Source organism: Labeo rohita, chromosome 10 (assembly GCF_022985175.1).
Source record: "Labeo rohita strain BAU-BD-2019 chromosome 10, IGBB_LRoh.1.0, whole genome shotgun sequence".
NCBI classification, from domain to species: domain Eukaryota; kingdom Metazoa; phylum Chordata; class Actinopteri; order Cypriniformes; family Cyprinidae; genus Labeo; species Labeo rohita.
The window spans coordinates 8,650,429-8,656,797 of NC_066878.1; the positions used below are offsets into that span (position 1 = coordinate 8,650,429).

At 35.3% G+C, this 6,369-nt stretch overlaps 1 long non-coding RNA gene across 1 annotated transcript; it reads left to right on the forward strand.

The window, feature by feature from the left end:
• The first annotated feature begins 478 nt into the window (after window positions 1–478).
• LOC127171513 (uncharacterized) lies at window positions 479–1,555 on the forward strand. The gene is made up of 3 exons (XR_007828525.1): window positions 479–606; window positions 1,163–1,190; window positions 1,507–1,555. It is a non-coding gene; the product is annotated as an uncharacterized LOC127171513 (long non-coding RNA).
• The last annotated feature ends 4,814 nt before the right edge of the window (window positions 1,556–6,369 follow it).

Here is a 6,369-nt window from a genome sequence, read left to right on the forward strand (position 1 = left end):
CAGGTATGTGAAATATTAGGCTAATATCTTACTTAATACTGCTTGTATGTATCTTATTAACTTTATTAGGTTGCAAAATATCGCAGATAAGTCCTTCTCTATATGATTTCGCAGCTTTCACACATTTCTTCCTGTGGTTTAGACAGCATAAATTTAGCAGAACAACATATTCAGTAGTACATTAACCGTGCATTCAGTGCTGTTGTTTACATTCGAGTATCACTAATATGCCCGCGCATCCGGGTAACTGACCAAATCGTGACGTGCAAACCTCTATAAAACAAACGTTTTCTCTGTTTTGTTAATATCCTGAGGTGGCCTGCAGTCTAAAACAAGTGTATAAAAGCCCATGATATCAGACCTAAAATCAAGTGACCTCATATATAAGATTCATTCTTTATTCTGCCTTTTTGTTCAACTCCCAAAACGCATAGACTCTTAATAGATTTCATGTTCACCTGCGCATGTCAGCGGAAGTAAAAACCTGGTGAAGCACACGACTCACACTCAGCTCCTGAATATTTTAGTATTTAGATTACCTGCAGCAGCATTGCTGAAGATTTGTCGGAGCACCTCAGACAGGAGTGTAACGTAAAAACCAAGCAGGTGGGTTTTGAATTAAAGATGAGCCGTGGGGTTTAAGAAACGGATTCGACATGAATTTTTGATCTGAATCTGCCAGATGAGCAGATTCCACTTACCGGACGTAGTTACACACTTGGCCGCTGGGTGGTACTGTTCACCCGTGAATATTTGTGTTAAAGGCAACCGCATTGAAAACGCCGTTTTGTTTGCGCCTCTGTTTGTTTTTCCGATATATTTTTACTCAGCATTCAGAATACCAGTAATCTCTTAATATAAACTAACAAATAAACATTAAAATAATCCACCAAACTATTTTGTATGGCTTGTTATAAACCAAACAGCCCTCAGCCAAAAACGGGCCCATTTTAGGCCTGGTTAACATGTTTACATACTTGTGATCTAAACACTGCAAAGATTTTAATCAATAATACAAAGTCCTGTATTTATATTTTTTATTTTACTTGATATGCTAACATTTTAAAATGTTAAATGTAAACATTTTAAGTGAAAATGTGTGAAAATTTTTCACAATTAGTTTGAGAACAAACAATAATTGGAGGATTCCTTACTGTTGCAGACCCCTTGCTGAAGACCCTTTCATACAGGTAAGGTGAAATATCTGAATCTTTGCTGTAATGGATTAATTCCTCTCAGTGTCTGTCGTACCTTAAAATGCTGCATTTTGTTAAAAGTAAAATTCTGCATTTTGTTTTATAGAAAGCAATATTGTGGATTAAGGACTCATATTTTAGCCGGAAGTTAAAAATGTTTTAAGGATGAATTTGTGTATGACAAACATGTAGCTATTTGCTTCACAAGCTGTTAAAGGATGGATTACAGTTGTGTAGATGATTTGTGGATTATTCTGATGTTTTTATGAGATGTTTGGACTATCATTCTGACGGCACCTATTCACTACAGAGGATCCTTTGGTGATGTAATGCTAAATTTCTCCTGATGAAGAATAAACTACATCTAGGATGGCCTAAAGGTGAGTACATTTTCAGCAAATTGTTTTTTTTTGAGTAAGATATTTTTGAGTCCTTTATGCAGGCTGTACATAATGTTGTAGTGGTTTTCTTTACATATAAGCTTGGACTAACTGTAATGAGCAATGCGTTGTAGTTCACAACACATCACAGGAAACATATTTATTCTCATGTCTTCTGGTACTATTATTTTTTTCTTCATTTATATCCTTAGCTACCTGCTGTAATTATGATAACATATGCACTTTTACGCAACATAACATATGCAGGTTGCTTTGGCAATCGTCTGCCAAGAAAATAAATGCAAATGTAATTAGGCGGTGTGATTGGATTATACAGTATGGCACAAATATCTCTGAACATGAATGGAATTAGAACAGCGCATTATTGCCACTCTAGAGTGCAGTAGCTTTGAGTTTTCGAGCTGAAAGCAGGGGTTCTGCCGGCCTGCTTGTCTTGGCACAGATGGAGTTTGTCTTGGATTGCGGAGTCGACCATCAGAAAATCAATGAACCGTACTGCGATCTATGAGTAGTGTTCATTTCCATAATCACACAAGCTTTTAATGGGGGGTGCTGAAGGATTTTGTGGCCCTGACACTTTCTCTCTCACTCTCATTTCCTTATGTACACATGCATATTCACCCCCATTTTTGATTCTCAATTTAAATGGGTCTCAACAAACAGAATTCAATAATCCTGCCCAAATTCAGTTTGAATCCCTGCAATCTGTGGAACCTCTTCAGTCACACCATGTGTTCTGTGTCTCTCTCACTGTGTGTTTGGAGCACGTTCAGTTGTATTTCAACTTGATTTACTATTTATTTATTTAAAAACATCAGTTTGATTAATAATAGGACTTGGTATGCACATTTCCCAATTCAAGTCTGATTCACAAGCTCTCAATTCAGTAGCTGTATGCACAAAATATTCCATTCATACATTCTAAAAATATATTTGAAGAGCTCAGATGCAAAAGCCTCTAAGTCCATCTGAAAATTTTCTTTAAAATAAGCATGTTTATCAGGCTCCTATGTATAGGTTTCTATCTAAGTGCCAGTATTTCTGTTTGGGCTGAGGCTGGGATTTAGCAAGTTTAGAAGTATTTGATGGACCTATACTATATGTAGAGCATTCACTCAGTATCATTATATCATTTTTGACCGAAGTAGCTTTTAGAGGATTGTGCATCTGAACTCTGAACTTCATTTACACTACCAGTCAGGATTTTTAATGTTTTTTTAAAGAAGTCTCTTATGCACACCAAGCATATTTGATCCAAAGTACAGCAAAAACAGTACAATTTTGAAATATGTTTGCTATTTAAATAACTGTTTTCTATTTGAATATAATTTATTTTTATAATTTATTACTGTGATCAAAGATAAATCAACATAACTCCAGTCTTTAGTGTCACATGATTCTTCAGGAATCATGCTAAAATGCTGATTTGCTCTTCAAGAAACATTTATTAGTTATTAGCAGTTAAGTAAATTTTTTTTTTTCAGGATTCTTTGATGAATAGAAAGATACAAAGATCAGCATTTATCTGAAATAAAAAGCTTTTGTAACATTATACGCTGTATCATTCAAAAGCTTGGAGTCGGTATAGTTTTTTTATAATAAAGAGAACTGGCAAAAAGAATCGTTTGTTTGTGAGTCTGTCAGGTTACATTCGTTGCACTATTTATTTATTTTTATTTGCTTTATTGAGGAGAAAAAAGGTTCATAAAAGTTATTTGTTTGTGAATCTGAGTAAACCATTAACACTGTATAATGCTTTTTTTTGGTTTCTATTTATTGGTAAACTAATTTTCCATATATCACATTCTGACGCCAACCTTAGGTAAAATATGACTATTGCCATGAGCAGCAAATCAGAATATTTGAATAATTTCTGAAGGATCATGTGGGTGGAGTAATGATGCTAAAAATCCAGCTTTGAAATCACAGGAATAAATTTCATTTTAAAATATATTCAAATCGCAACAGTTATTTTAAGTAGTAAAAATATTCTTTACAAATACTGTACTTTGGATCAAATAAATGCAGGCTTGGTGAGCAGAAGAGACTTTAAAAAACAAACAAACAAAAAAAAACATTTAAAATCTTACTGTTCAAAAACCTTTTTTAAACTTTTGCACCCACAATTAGTTATGTCATCTTCAAGTTGAATCGCTAACTAATTCAACCTGACAAATTCAGGTTATTTAAGAAATCATCACATTGATTCATAAAGCTATGAATAAAGAGAACTGGCGAAAAGAATTGTTTGTTTGTAAGTCTGTCAGGTTACATTTGTTGCACTTTTTTTTTTTTTTTTTTTTTTTTTTTATTGAGGAGAAAAAAGGTTCATGAAAGTTATTTGTTTGTGAATCTGAGTAAACCATTAACACTGTATAATGCTTTTTTTGGTCCATATATCCCATTCTGACGCCAACCTTAGGTAAAATATGACTACTTTTGCCATTAAGGCTGTAGATTTATCAGCCGATCCTTCCAGAGTAGATTTTAAGATATGTTTCACAGATGTTGCTATTGTTAAAATATGCAATTTTAGTACTTGCTCATCTTTCTTGTTGTGTTTACATAGTCTAATGGTACTTGTATGAAAGACTATCCCTAATTAACTTACAGTAAAGTCCAAAGTACTTTGATTTGTATGCACACGCTAGCATATGCATACAGTCGAACATGTAGCTTTTGTATGCCGTGTTTTAGCATGTTTTGTATTGACTAACATTACTACATTTAAATACTTTTGAGGTTTTTTTTTACATTTACTGATATTAACTGACTGTATCATTTGCCTACATGTACTTCTGATTTAATTGTATCTGACTTGATTAATTTGGTGTGTCAACAATGTTTAAAGCAAAGCTTCAAAGCTTTAGGCGAAGCATTTTCTGAATAAATGAGCATAAACCACAAGTGTTACAATTATCCCTGCTCCCTGCTACATAATCAATAATAATAAGCTTAGATAAATCAACTTCTGCTTCCTCACAGCAGGGACGGAGGAGATGAAATAGGCTGCTTCGGATTTGCACACCAGCTGTAAATTCTATATCACAGCAGGTTGTTTAAATTCCCATCCAGTATGGCCACATCTCCTCTTCTCATTCAGCATTCTCAGAGCTCTTTCTGAAACCCAGACGGACAGGCAGACAGACAGAAGAAGGTGTATTTGTCTGTAGGCTCCCTTTCTCTGCCTTCCTCCACCTCATTAAATACAGCGCATCGCTTCCCTTTATCTCTCCTTCCTCCCTTTCCTCTGTTTGTGGCTCTCTGTCTGTATCTGTGTCTCATGTTTCCTCTTTTTAACTTGCTGTGTCAATGCTGTGTAAAGATGCTCTCTGTTGCTCTGAGGGGCTGTTTTGTGTTTGAGTGCCTGTGTCTTCATCTTTGCTTGAACGTTCCTATTTCTTCCTCCAAACGGGTGGATACAGCATGTCTGGGATTGAAGCAAAATGTTGGGCGTTTGTTTTTCCCAGTGATCTTCTCAGGAGAGAATTTCTAGTGAATGTGTCTTTATAAAGCAAGTCAGTCTTGGCAAACTAGTACTGAATGTTATAGCACGCATTGATTCACTTTAGAAGGCCTTTATTAAACCCCTGAGCCATATGGAGTACTTTTTATGATGTATGGATGAACTTTAGTGGACTTCAAAATCTCAACACCCATTCACTGCCATTATAAAGCTTGGAAGAACCAGAATATTTTTTTTAATATGACTCTGATTGTATTTATCTGAAAGAAAAAAAGTCATATACATCTAGGATGGCTTGAGGGTGAGCAAATCATGGTGTCATTTTAGTTTTTGGGTGAACTATCCCTTTAAAGCTTAAAGAATATATACGTTAAAAAGCATCATAGACTTCCGTTGATGTGAGCATCAGTATTGGCCTTTGAAAACCTACTAATCATATGATTTGAAAGAAGAACCTTGTTTGGGTCATTCTGATATAGCCATTATATGTTGTTCTTTGGTCAGTTAGATGAAAAGAAAGACAAAGTAGTCATATAAAACTAGAACAGCCCTATCGTATTTGCACTTAGTAGCTGTTGTATTTTGTATTTTGAACACCCATGCATCACTCCTGTTTGTAAAGTCTCCTTTAACCTGTGTAATGACTGCTGTGATATTGAGGTTGTTTGAATGATGGCTGGTTTGTGCCCTGCTTTGATGCTCGTGGAGTGCGGCGGCAGCATCAGATGACCTGACAGATATCAGGTAATAATGGAGCTGTAGACAGGGGCAGCATAGCAAGGTAGGATTGGTCTCAAGTGCGCTCTCTCTCTTTTTCATTGTTTTTTGCGGTGTGTTTCACCGCTCGGTTCTGTGATGAATTATATATAGGATTCAGTCTGGCTGTCCATTGGCCTTGGATCAAAGCTAGGTTGGTGCATGTGTGTGCATGACGATGGTCTACCTAATATTTTCTTTACAATGATGCTTTTTAAAGCATATTTCCAACACTATTTATTTACTCTGTTCTGAAGCCTAGTGGGCTGTCCAAAATAACACTGAACCCTATACTGAATTTTATTGGTGTTGTGACTTTCATAGCTGAAAAATGTTATTTATTTATTTAGCTGTTTCTGCCAAACATTTAAGTTTGCCAATATGCTGGTTGGTCACTAATTAGAAATGGACTCTTTTCCAATATTTGTGTTTCAGTATGCTAAAAGTCAATTAGGTCCAGTGTTGGTTTGCACTCCATTGACTTTTATTGCATGAACAAAAATAGTTCAAGAAGTCCACTTCCAGAACAATAATTTACAGATAATGTACT